The sequence below is a fragment of the Oreochromis niloticus genome, linkage group LG7 (assembly GCF_001858045.2).
Source record: "Oreochromis niloticus isolate F11D_XX linkage group LG7, O_niloticus_UMD_NMBU, whole genome shotgun sequence".
Lineage (NCBI taxonomy): Eukaryota > Metazoa > Chordata > Actinopteri > Cichliformes > Cichlidae > Oreochromis > Oreochromis niloticus.
In genome coordinates this window covers 15,526,937-15,541,160 of record NC_031972.2, presented here as the reverse complement: position 1 = coordinate 15,541,160, position 14,224 = coordinate 15,526,937, and the positions used below count along the sequence as shown (strand labels likewise).

The 14,224-nt window shown below is 40.9% G+C and overlaps 1 protein-coding gene across 1 annotated transcript in view; it reads right to left on the bottom strand.

The window, feature by feature from the left end:
- lamc3 (laminin, gamma 3) overlaps positions 1-14,224 on the bottom strand; it is a 137,248-nt gene that overhangs the window by 31,968 nt on the left and 91,056 nt on the right. The window lies entirely within an intron of this gene.

Genomic DNA, 14,224 nt, shown 5'->3' with positions numbered 1-14,224 from the left:
TTTCTCAGATGACTTTGGCAAGGGGTGGATAACAATAATTGAGCTCATATTCTACAGAACACCAGTAACATGCATCACAAATAATCTGCAGGCATGTGATTTTTTTTTTTTTTACTGAGCCCTCATTAAAATTTCTCATCACTCCTCTCATAGCCTACGGTGTAATTCAGTGAAAAGCTCTCTGCTGTGCATTTTTTAAATCAGCTCACACCACTGAATATTGGAGTAAAGAAATTCTTGCCTCTAGTTATGGGGGGGGAGTCACCGCAACCAGTGTCCCCCCCATCGTGAACCTGTGAGTATATGAGAAGGAATAACAGCTGCAAAGTCATTAGCGGTAACAATTATGCTGTTACCTCATGAAGCGTAGACTTCTGGGTAAAAAAAAAAAAAAAATTATTAGTTCTTCGATGATGTGAGGTGAATAATAGTAACTTTCAAGCATGTAATGCCAGTCATTTAAACAGAGCATTTAGCAATAATGATTGTTTCCAGCATGAAGAAGTGAGTCTTTCTTGAATTTCACAAGGCATTCCAATGACACTGATGGTGTGCAGTGTCAATCCCCAATGAGCCATAGTAAATTTAATGGCAGCAGAAATGTGCTGACTTTACTGAGTGTGAAGATGACTGAGCGTGATATGAGGCAGCGGAGCCACTGAGGGCCTCCTCGACGCTATTATCATTTTATCGGCTCCTCGGAAAAGCTAACGGCACGGATCGCAAAGTGGAGCTGAATGGCAGGACCACGTGACGCTCCTCATCGTCACGATGACCGCATCCCTCGAGAATCATTTTATCAATGACCGCTCGCCTGTTAATGAACTGGGATTTCTGTGAAGCTAACGTCTGGAGCGGCGTGTTTTGAATCCTTTGACAAATCCACACAATCCTCCTATTCTGCTTTCACATTCTCGCGCTCCTCCCCTTTCAGCTAAGGAGCACTGCTCTTCAGTGCTCTGCTCTCCTCTCCTTGTCTCTTTTGTGATGGCAGAGCAATATTTCTCCTTGTTTTTTTCTTCTTTTTCTTAAAGAGGAGCCCTCCATCATATATATACATTACCCTCCAAAGAGCTCCTTTCTACCAGTGCTTATTCTACCTGCGCCCCATCCCTGCACTCATTCTCTCTGCAGGAGCGCATTCACACCCAGGACTAATGCGCTTCATTAATGGAGCCACTTGTGGCCGATAGAAATACAGTGGAATGCATCACTCAGAGATAGCTGCAGGGACGCAGGCGGCCACTGTGGAACAAATGAAAGACAGGCGGCTTCACTCATTTCTCTCGTTCACATCTGAGCATCATTCACTGCTCCTCTCTCAAACGGAGCCGTTCTTCCAAAGATAGCGGTTATCGCCGCTCGTGGTAGCTTGTAATAACTTTAGCACCAGATGGAGACAGAAAAGCAGGAAAGGAATTCCAAGGAGAGATGGTTCTTAAATATTTTTTTTGTGTGTGTGTGTTTTGTTTTGAAAGAGATCATAGCCCAACTCTCTGTTATTACATTTGCCTCTAAAGTCTCAAGATTTATTTTCTGACTAAATTGAGTTTCTTAAGATCACCGTGTGTCACTCTGCACCATCTTGGGAGGTCTTTGTGAGAACGAAGGGCGACGTGTGGGGCCCTTGATGACGTGTGAAGCCAGACACACAAGGAAAACAAGCAACTCAGCTGTGCCACTTAAGTGTTTAGGCTACTCGTCACTTCACGACTCAGCACAAACATGCATGAAAATAATCGTGGACTATAACAGATTCCTACATTTTCTGTGCCCCCCGCCCCATGCATATTAAACAATACTGCAGCACGGATGTGATTTCACAAACATGAGTTTTTCAAGAGCTCCACATTTTCCAGGAGGCTTGTCTCCTTAGCCCACTGGAACATTAAAATGCTTCTGGCCAAGGAAATTTATTTACTAATGCATGTGAACACACTGCTTTAATGAAGGGAAGGAGGAAAGAAAAGCAGAAAGGCAGTTACAGAGAGAGAACTTTTTGGCCTGCCACTTTAAGGCCTCAAGGGTGGAAGCCGGGTTAAATCTGCTGCGCGACTGTTATGGCGATGTTGTTCTCTAATTTAACACAGATATGCTGCTAGTGACTGCTGCTGCAGATGTGGCTTGTCAGTGGGCTCTGAATAAGTGGACTGCTGCAGAGGAGAGAGGGAGGGGCAGTATATTGTGTCCAGCGCCATACATAATGTGTGCAGTACGGATGACTGGGGAAATACGTTTTGTCGTGCTGTGACTGTGGAAAATAAATGCATCAATTGCTGTTTTGTGTATAGATGCTGTCAGCCAAATTGTTACGGCCAAGGCCCCCTGGGTATCCCGGGGATGGAAACTCTAACAGCAGTGGCTGTAGCTCATGTTGTCTCACTCTGGCTCTGGGTTACCTAGATGTTAGGGAAGAGCTGAATAAGAGATTTATGATGTCTTATCAAATGCTAATTCCATAAAACTGCTTAAAAAGCTAATCAATAATAATCTTAAACTGCTTATTCTTTTTTCATGTAATTAAAAGATGAGACTGTTATCTGAGACTTAACTGTAAGATCCCCAGTGAGCCATGTTATATGGCATGAAGAGACAAACTCAGGATGTTTGACCACTCCAGCCGTCCCCTAGACTAAAGTTCCTCAACAACTAAACATTTATGTTTATAGGTTTGGAAGTTTATCCTTTTTTTCATCTTTGCACGTGTTAGATGGATTCCCATGCATGAAATTTGAATTGCAGCACACACACTGTATAGATGTTAACCTCAGGATGAACTGTAACAACGTTGGCGGTTGCGTATATAAAGTTTTATCGTCAGGTTAAAGGTGTTTAGTCTCTGAGCAAATAGCCATCAAACTAATGACAAACAAGCTCAAGTGAAAAGGGGGACCTACTAAACATTATAAACCCAGACTGCATATAAATAATTGAAGTAGCAACCAGGATATCACACGTGCTTTGAGATGAGCACTTTGACCTCCACCATCTTGGTGCTTTTGAAAGTGGACCTGCCGACCAAGCAGTGCACGCTCACACTCCGCAATCAGAAAGTGCTTGCTTTGGGTCAAATCATCAGTAAACACGATATCTCCTTTCACTGCTTTGCCGATGATATTCAACTATATTGTGTCCTCAATCCCAGCATGGATAAAATCATCATATGCTTTGAGGGCATCCAATTCTTAACAGAAATTCCTTTAGCTGTTGACGATAAATCAGATTTTTTTTATCTGAGACATTGCAAAATTGTGATTTATTTGCTTAGACTAGTACATTTCACTTTACTCTGGTCTCAGTCAGTCCTCTCTGTCCCGTCTACAGCCTGTCCATAATGCTGCTGCTGGGGTCCTCACAGACACATGAAAAAGAGATCATATTGCACCTCTGGTAGCTTCTCTCCACTGGTTGCCAGTGAGGTTTGGAATCAATTTCAAGAGCTTCCTGCTTGTTTACAAAGCCTGTCATGGCTTGACTCCTTCTTACATTGCTGACCCCTACAACCCTGCTCAGTTTCCAGGTCCCACCGGTCAGATGCTTCTGACTGTCCCCCCACTCTAGATTTAAACTCAGAGGAGACCATGTGCTCTCTGTGTTTACCCCCAAACTGTGAAGCATTCCCTTCAAAGTCAAATTTTCTCCTTTCTTTTGAGTCTTAAAACTATGCCCGTGCCGCATTCCAGATACCTTGGAGCGCATTCCAGAAAAAGCGAGAAAAAACTTGTTTTGGTTGATAGCATCACTAGCAAAACAGCACAAGACAGCATAAGACTTTGCACTTAAAAAACACATTAATCCATAGAGTCTGGTCAGTGCTCTACATATGGCTCATTTAGCGAGTCAAAAATACATAACAGTGGCGGTACAAATGAAATGTTTACAGTTTTACTACTGTTTATGTTCAGTGCCGCCATCTTGGATCGCTAACTGGATTGGATTTACCACCTCGGGGTATTATGGTAAGTTAAGGAGGCATTCCACAAAAATTTCTGACTGGGACTACCAACTTCTTCAGGACTGCACCATTAAAAGTATTTTTACTTACTAGCATTTGAGTCTGTCTGTACCTTTTTTGGCCAAGACTGTGTATGTTTAGCACCTACTAAGATATATTTCACTTATTTCTTATCTATTCTTTTTTTTCTAATCCCCCTTTCGTACAACACTGGTCTTCTTGAGAAGATACACTACATAGACAAAAGTACTGGGCAACCTACAGATTACACCTACAGGAGCTACTTAGCCTTAGAAGCCCATTCAGTGAAGCTCCTTGTGCTCATGTTAATACCAAAAATGGTTTGGAACTCAGCAGTCACTAAATCAGTACAGTGTTGGTGACTGAGGACTAGACAACCCCGCTCTGTAACTTCACGTGCTCTGTACCAATTAAGCTGATTGCGGAATATGAAGGAGAGAAGACATTTATGATTTGTTGCAGTGGCATCCTATTACAGTAGCATCGGTGAATTACCCATTCTCTCACAAATGTTTGTAAAGGCAGACTGAATGGCAAAAAGCTTGATTTTATGGACCTGTGACAATGGGACTGAAAACACCTGAATTTGAAGATTACAAGGTATGGCCCAATGCTTTAGTCCATATAGTGAAGGTTCACCTATCATGCTGCAAAATTTGAAACCAGCAATTCAGGACATATACACAACAATAAAGTCTTGGAAGAGGCCATAGAACATTATAATTGAAAGGCTATTTTCTCACATAAGACTATACAATCTGATTTGCAACCAGAGGAGTTGGCCCTCGCTGGCTTTTACAATATATGCACATTTCCAAATTAGCTTCACTCAGAAGCTGCTTCATCTTTTGCACACAATCTGTGATTAAGCTTAAAGAGTTAATTCATTTATTAGAACTAACATTAGTGCAAAGCACCATGATGGCGGTAGATTTTTTTCCCTCTTGTTTTTATTCTTTAAATCTGTGCCTATCTGTAAGTGGTCAAACATTCTGAATCCAATTAGTACCTAATGTAAGGAGCGGTTTTAATGTTCAGATCCTCAGTATGATCCTTCTCAGGGCTTTTCCAATTGTTTCCAGCCAAAAGCATATTGCCACATCATTTTCATTATAAAATAATTAACATAAACAACGCAATAATGGGTTCATGTGGCACAAAACTGCAATTTAATATTGTTATTTTAAAAGTCAGGCATGATTAAAAACAACACTGGGTCTGTTTTATTCAGTCATTTAATTATTCTCTCTTTCTTCACACAAATAGAATATTATAAATGGGAAATCACACACGAGGTAGGTATTTGTGCATTTTTATTATTATGAAGTGATGGGATTAAGTATTTAGTTTATAGGGATTTGAAGAGGGAGCTCAGTCTGATCTGAGCGAACGTTAGCTGTGTTTGTAAATCCACACTGTGCATTCATGAACTGGGATCATTGGGCCAGTTTATAAATGCAGACAAATCACGTGTTTTCAGCACTTGGCTTTAATATTCAGGCTATGAAGACGGCCAGCTTCATTCAGTCTACCACACACACCTGAATACAGCATGTGCGTCTCCTCCAAAGCCACTGAATAAAAAGGTCTTTCTTTTCCTTGTTCTGTTTCATAACAGCATATGCTTGTTTCTCACTTTGACATTTGTGCAGGGCCAAATTTTTGAATAATGTGCACTGGTTTTGCATAACTAAATGTCACACCCACTGCAGTCTGGTGGAGGAGGTCAGGGAACTGAAGCATTTTTTTTCTCCTGGTCTGGGCTTTTGAAATGGAATGAAACACCAAGTGCTCCTGCAGCGAAATACATTGAAATCAGGCTAATAAAGGCCATCACCCAGAGTACCTGTCTCCTTGCATCAATTAAGGTACAGATGAAGAAATGACCAAGTGTGCTGCTTACTGCATGCTCATTAGAATGCCAAGTTAAACTGGAGAATGCTGTGAGTCAGTGTTTACCAACAAAGGGGCACTTTAGAAGGAGATAGAGGAAGTCAGGGCGCGCATTTCCCAAATGCCTCCTTAAATGCCATCGTCAGCCTCTCTAAGGTCATTAGTTGGAAAAATCTTTCAGAGAAAGTTGAGGCAGAAGAACTGATACAGAGGGAAGCTGGCTCTAGTGGTGGTTTATTCAGCCCCTTAATCTCTCTGGTGGGTTGCATTTGTTGCAGGCTAAGCCCTGAAATGCCTGGCCTGTATCAGCATGATGGGATATGAGGAGCGACAGTGAGGGGAAAAGGAAGTGAAAAAGAGCAAAATAAGACAGATGTAGTCCGTTACAAAGCATCTTTCCATGTAATTTCTACTGCTGATCCTATTTGGCACGCTTTACTTATCTCCTCACGACCAGCACATTTATTCTACACAAAAATAAACAGAAAGATAAACAATGTGCACACTCTGTCTGCCTGTCTTAGCTTCTAGTCACACTGTCAGTGATTGCAGATTTGAAAAGGTTTCGACCTTTCCCCTGATGAAATCAGTTCAGACAAGGAAAACTCGGTGCAACGAACTAGCTACATCCATAAAATTACACAAAAAAAGGAATTTTACCGACCTGAACACAAACAAAAAATAAATAAATACAAAAATTGAAGCAATGTCCTCAGAAACCCCCCCCACTAGCATTTATTTATAACTGGTTAAAACAACTTAAAGAAGCACATCTACAGACCTGTCTTAAAAAGTTTTCCAGTGAACATCTAAATGAGTCAGAGAAGGTTTGGGAGAAGGTGCTGTGGTCAGATGAAACCAAATCAAGCTCTTTGATATCAACTCGACGGGCCATGTTTAGGGGAAGACAATGGCTGAGTATGACCCAAAGACACCATCCACACAGTCAAGCACGCAGGTGGAAACATTATGCTTTGTGAATGGGACCTTGTGCTTTGTGCTAAGGGTTCAGGATGACTTCACTGCACTGAGGGCCAGTGAAAGGGGGCCACGTATTGCAAAATCTTGGACCAGAACCTCCTTCTCTCAGTCAGAACACTGAAGATGGGTTTAAGTGGGTCTTCCAGCATGACAGTAACCCAAAACATACCACAAAACATACCTCCAACAAAGGAGTGGCTAAAGAAGAAGCACATTAATGTCATGGAACGGCCTAGCCAGTCTCCAGACCTACGTCTGATAGAAAATCTGTGGAGGAAGCTGAAGCTTCAAGTTTCCAAGCAGCAGCCAAGAAACATAAAGGATTTAGAGAGTTTCTGTAAAGAGGCTGCCAAGGGTTCCTCCACCAAGTACTAAGTCAAGTTTTGCTGGAGGATCAAACACTTATTTCACTCAATGACATGCAAATCAATGTATAACTTGAAAAAACAAGTCTTTTGCACAATGCTGTACATGAGGTGGATGTTGCAGCTTTTATATATACCGACCACCTCCCAGTGATGGTAGTGTTTTCTTAAGACGTAAGTATAAATGTAATGCACCCTGTAAGAGAACACAGGTCTATTAGAAAGAGGCGCTAACAGGGGAACTTAGATAAACCTCCCTAACACTCAATAACCAGCACAGTGTTGAGAGCATCGTGTGTTTCAATTGTTTCTTTGATTAATGAGTGCTCTCCTGCAATATGGGGTGCATAGAAAATTGAGTGTTCCCATTTTATCTATACATTATAATTATGCCTCCATATCCCCCCTGAGATTATAAATTAGGGCCTCTGCCCAATTTTATGGATGGTGTATATGCAATTACCACAGCCAACATGCTATAAAGAAACGCGTCCGGTCCTGCGGTGTAGTAAAGTAAAGGTTTGTGAAACTGTGGAAACCTATAGAGTACACATATGTTCTTTTTTTTTTTTTTTGCATTCTAACAACATATGTCTGACTTCATCGGCCCTGCAGCACAAGAGCTCAGCAGAGAACGCAATTTGCTTGTTCCACCACAAATATTAACATTTCCAATCTGTTGTGCTGCTCTACAGCAAATAGAACCGACACGACTCAGGGAGTGTTAATAAATCATGATTATGAAGCACCATTGGCTGCAGCTTCCCTCGGCAGCCAGCGAATAAATTCCATCCCAGTTTTGTCTGTGGGCACACCCCGCATGATGATACAAGTCGTTAGGTAATTATACAGCAATTAAGATTCTGATAGAAGAAACAGCAGGTTGGTCCGCCCTCCTGGTGACACATGATGAACAGGGTGTCTCTAATCAACTTACTTTGATAGTTCCCCTTGACCAGAACTTATAGATTCATGGAGCGCCTCTCTTGCTTGTTTGCTTGTTGTTATATAAAGGAAGCCGGCTTGTGTTCACAAGACGACAAGCCATCATCATTCGTTTCCAAAAAAAAGAAGAGGATAATTTTAACTAGCTTCCTTTTCTAATAAACAGCCAGCGCTATTCAAGTGTCAGTCCAGGGGACACATCATAAGAAACATTTAGAATACATGACTCAGAGGACACACTGCTTTCCACTCATTCATCATTTGCATAGTGTCTGAGCCAGGTATATATTTTTAACGCATCCTGAAAAGCGTGTGTGTGGGTGTGTGTGTGTGTGTGTTTCTGTGTTTGTTCAGTGAAAATTGTTCATAATTTGAGGGGAGCTGACAGGAGAAAATGATAAAGATACGATTACGACACTCCAAAGTATCGCTTGCTGTATATAAACCGCCTTGATGCCAAAACGGTTAAGCAAGTTCATGATTGAGTTAATAAAAATTGCACGGATCGTGTTCAAACGATGCTGAAAACACAAAACTGATTTTCATTTATTACCTCCCCACTTTCCCTCTCTGTGGTCCAAGTTGAAGTACTACTGCCACTACCTCCTGTTTAAAATAAAAGCGTTTATGCGCCTTGGTAAATGCATAAAAGAACAGCATGGACTACTATGCTGATATAAAGGAAATACAACAATGAAAGACAGAAGGCCACATAGGGAGTAGAAACTGGAGAACGCTCCCCACAGAGGGGAGTAAAGGACGTAAAAAGAAGAAGAAAAAAACATAACAAAGTCAAGGTGACTGGTGAGAGCAGGTGGAGTTTTTAGCTGACAGGAAGAAGGAAGCGGGAGAGAGCAAGAGACTGACAAGGGAGTCTGCCGAACAAGAAGAGGCAGAGAGGGAGAGAGAGAGAGCGTGTGACAGAGAGGGAGACAACCAGATTGAGAAGAGACATAAGAGACACAGGAAATCTGCAAGCAAATTAGACATCATTAGCCAAGAGGCGGTTAACAAGTCTAATTAGGGGAGAGGCAGGCAGGCAGTGATACTAGACTTGCTTCCGGACCTCAGACACATGCACACAGAGTCAGTGATATAACCCACACACACTCACACACACAAACATAATGCGCACTCTCAGCCAAAGCTCCAGGCATCTCTTAACTAGGTCATATCTCTGAGACTTTAAGTTGTAGGGTAGGAAAGAAGACGGGTAAGGAGAGGAAGAGAGAGATTGAGGGAAGATAAAGGATGGAGGGTGGGACCTTGGATGGGATAGTTGTCTGCTCTTGGTGAGATGGAGTCGTTTAAAAGCTGTGCGAACGAGATAGCGTGGAAAAGGCTCAGGGAGGAAAATAAAGAGTGCACGCTGACAGACACATAAGCATGTCTAAATAAGCGCACACAGGTTGACTTGTTTACACACCCAACAGCTGCCGTTTTACTTCTGTCATTTATGGAACGTTACATTTGGGATGTGAATGTGAAAGCGTGCTCCGACTGCTGTTATTGTCGCCCACAAGAAAAAAAGTCTGGTACTTTAAATACAGACTCTTAGATTAGCTGTTATTATAAAGATTAGTTGAAATGAGGATACTGCTGTATTAGTAGAGCCACCCAGTTTTTAAGTTTTGAGTGATAGCTTGCCAATGCTCCTGAGGGATGACTGAGCTACATTCCCTTGAAGTGATGATGACTGAATGTCAGTTCTAGAAAGTCTAAAAAAAAGAAATGTTTCAGTCAAAGAGCCTCCATCTTTCTGTTCTCCCCCTCTCTCACGGGCCCAGTGATGGAAAATATTGTCTCAAGAACCTGTGATGATCCCTCATGTCATGTAACACCGCCTGAATACTTCGAATGACTTCATTTTAGAACTAGAGACTTGGATCTTTATTTTACTGAACGGCATTATATTGGAATGCCCTTTTCCCAAATTGATTTGCAAAAAGGGCATTGCAGCTCCCTCCTTGTGGAATCAGCTGCAAAATATCTTAAAACTTTAAGAGCTGGTCTCGCTAAATGTATTTAAGGTGTTTTTAGGTAACCTGGAGGCAGTTACTTCAGGCTACAAATGTTTTTCATGAATATTACGACTCCTGTTTTTTCACCCTAGACGATGCCTTTTACTCATGTTTTGGGCTTTATTGACAAAGAACTTCAAGAATTTTGGTGGTTTTTGCTTGTACTTGTACTACTTTTTTTTATTACTTGTAGTAGATTTGCATACTTGCTTGTTCTGTGTGTATTTACTACTGTTGATTGTACTGGACATCATTTTGGGCTGTCTAGACCACAATACTAAATTTTGCTCTACAAGGGCCTGATATCCTCTTCTTAGAAACTACATCAGGTAAAAAGATAATATCTTTGTTTTTACATTCATCAGGTCCCAATCAGCCCAAATAGCAAAGAGAAATTAAAAATGCATGCCATGAAAGAGTTTGGGTCTTGGGAAGTTAATTTTAAATCCCATTACATTTTTCAGTAACACAGTAATGTAACGCATTACTGGGCTAAATACAGTAATGACATTATAGGTAGAATTATGATGTTACTTTCGTTACAAAGCTCCTTCAATTATCTGAGGAAGATTGACCAAATAAATAAGTAAAACAAAAGAAAAAGCAAAAAAAATCAAATCAAATCAAAAAAACAACCATGCTTTTTTTCATCCTGTGCCTTTGCAGTCTAATCAGCTGATTTCAGTTTGTGTGCAGGAAGGAAGAAAATAATGATCTATGTCTTTAACTGTGGAGATAATTTGTATTTTTATTGCAAAAAAAGGCAAGAGTTAGTGTGATGCTGTAAATATTGGTATCAATCCGATACAAAGTAAATATAGGGTCAGTACTCCGGATACCAATACTGATACTTTAACCTAACCTAAGAGCAGTGTGTCATGATTTATGAGATGAATCATCATCAATTTTAAAATTCTGAACACATTTTAAATTGCAGCTAAATTGCTGTGATTTTTACTTTCCACAATAACTAACGCAGCAAAACTGTCACGACCATCGGGATCGGCAAGGCGCTGATCAGCATCTCTCCACTCCTAGCCCCCCTTCTTTTCTCTTTTTCCTCTCTCTCCCCCTCTCCCCTTCTCTCCCCTGTTTTGCCGGGGCGGAACTCATGGCGGGTTCACGCCCTCGGTCCACGCCTTCCCGGATCGTGCACACCTGGGCCTCATCAGACCAGCTGGTATATTAGAAGGAGGAGATCAGCTGTTCAACGCTGGATTGTTGTGAAGGCTCTTGTCAGTACACACCTAGCTCAAGTTTCCCGTGCCTCTGTCTCAGAGACTTAACGTGTTCCTTTGTTCCTAGATTCCCCGGACCCGTCCCCGTGTTTCCTCGTGTGGAGTGTAGAAGAAGTGAGAGGTCGCTAGCGGAGAGGAGAGAGGCTGTTCTGAGCGCGTGTGTGATTTCCCCGTTTTCCCTGGAGCCCTGCCCCTCACGTCTTGTATATAGCACTTACCCCGCACTGTCTGTACATACACTTGGTGAAGAACTGTAATAAACAATCTCTGTTTGAACGCTACCCAGGAGTCCTGCGAGTGGATCCTCTAAGCAACCCGTGACAAAAACACACTTTTCAGTTTTTCATATATTTGGAAACTGGTTTTTGTAGAAACCTGGAATGTCACTAAAGCACTTTGGGCCAACTTTTGCTGTTTAAAATTGTTATGGGACACAAAAAAGTTGTATATGCATATTTATGGTATATTTTTTTCATTTTCAAAAACAATTATTTATTTAACACAATTCAGAGGGCTGCATACAGTATGGATAGAAACAAAGTATCAACCCTCTGATGCTAGTATCGATCCAGTAGTAATGCCAGCATTGGCATCTATATTATTGATATTTGGATCAAGGCAGGAGTGAAATGGTATGTCCTGGACAGAAACAGCACAACTTTGACTCTTTGCAAGCATCTGCACAATCACTGCTTTGAAGTCTCTTTGGGCTGGCTTTTAACTCTTTGTGTTCTTGGTTCTGTGTTCATGTGTAAACACTAAAAGAGAGATCCTGTTTGTCGTCATCAGGACATGATTTGTGTCAGTGTGTGGGACTGTAGCCTCTGGTTTATACTGTTAAGTGGCTTGGTAATGTGTAACTAATGTAGCAAACAGCGTAACTGATTACTTAATTAAGATACTACATCACTTTTAAGGAAAGTAACGAGTAATGTGCAAAACTTTTTTTTTTTAGTAATGCCTCCGATATTGAAAAAGAGACTCTAATAGAAAGAGAAACTAATAGTGGCGTTATTGAGCACTTCCGCATGAGACAAACTGTAAAACTGCTCGAATATGACACAATGAAATTTACACTTTTATACTTTTTTTTGTCTTGATTCTGAGTTGACACTTGAAGCTGTCAAAACAATATGTGAAATTATTCACAGCGGTTTGTTACTCTTATCTAACAGAAAGAGCATTTCTCATTCTTTGTTTGCAAATGTTTTAGCTCATTTAGGCGAATGACAAGACACAACTGCTGGCAATTAAAACAAATATCAGTGGATTTGTTTTTGTCAGCAAAATGCATTTTACTGTTGTTCTATGAGACGAGTAGTTTAACTCTCCAAAGTCTGATGGCATTATTTCAACGTGCAGGTCATCAAATGTAGAATAATACATTTACTTTCCAAAAGCCCACATTTCATAAATTGCATTGTTATGGAGTGGCTGATGTGATCAACCAGTAAATTTGTTCTCAGGTGAAACACAAAGCTTCAAGCAAGGCATATATTGCCCAGCTAGCTTAGCTCCTTCAAGTCACACTACATAGAGACTGTTGATGAATGGATGTTAGGTAAAATTAGTATTCTTTAATTGATTTTGAGTGGTTGCTGGAAGTTTCTGGGTTTGCTGGCAAATTGATTGCTAAAGTCCCAGTCTATAGAGTGGTTTAGTGCCCACCCTGATAACCACCAGTAAAGATGTGTAGTCCTGGACTAGTTAATTAACGGTTCTGGTAGCTTGCTTACTATCGCTAGCTTAAATTGGACATAAAGAGTTATACGGTGGTGCACCAAAAAACACCTTGCGGTTACTTTGATTGCTAGGAGATTGCCGCGGTTGCCCATATTTCGTATGAAATACACCTTACTTTACAGGTTTAAGTCATGAGTTTTTTTTGTTTTTTTTTACAATTTTATGACACTTGAGAGATACAGAGTTACAATCATTTCTTATTCTGCTCATAGAAAAACAGAAACATTTCATTGAAGCTAAAGCATCCCCTTGGAGGAGAAACAGGAGTAATAATGTGTGATATTACAGTATATGAAGGAGGAGACAACACAAAATAGGAAGATGTATTTTGAATTGTTTACTGTTTTGTCTCCTGTTACGCTGCAATAGAAAGCATTTAGCATCAGTAGTTTACATGTATTTTTTTCTTTCCTATCCAGTGCTGTGTTATTGTTTTCCATTCTCAATTACATTACTATCCCTGCAAATTTACATGCAAATGTGAGTTCTTTTGCCTGACAATGTAAAACGTTGTGCTCCTGAAATCAGCATCTAAACAGTATTCAATTAGCAGTCAGTTATCATAATAATATTCTGGTACAGTGGGCATTCAGCATGGAGAAAAACATGTAGGACAAGAATTAGGAAAAAAGGAGATGAGAAACACACTTCTAGGTTTTTCCAGGCTGATCTTGTTTCCTCCCACAGCCCAAATACAGCATTTTAGGATAATTAGCGATTCCAGATTGGCTGTAGGTGTAGATGTGTGTGTTTCTCCATTACCGCTGTGATGGACTAGCATGGTGTACTCAACATTTCTCCACTGTATGCTGGGAAAGAATCCAGACCCCCCTGGCAACTCTAAGCTGGATAAGGCCCCAATCTCACAGGCTTAGAGACCAGTCGGTGACCCCCTTGTTACTGCTGATGATTTGGAAAAAATGTGGAAGGGTTGCTGGCTGGGTGAAATCAATTGCAAAAATACTAGGGGCAGCTAGTGGAATCCTGAGCCTCCTAGTAGATGCACCTATGATATCAATTTCAAAATCCAACGCTGCCTTGGTCTTAACTTATCGAATTCAC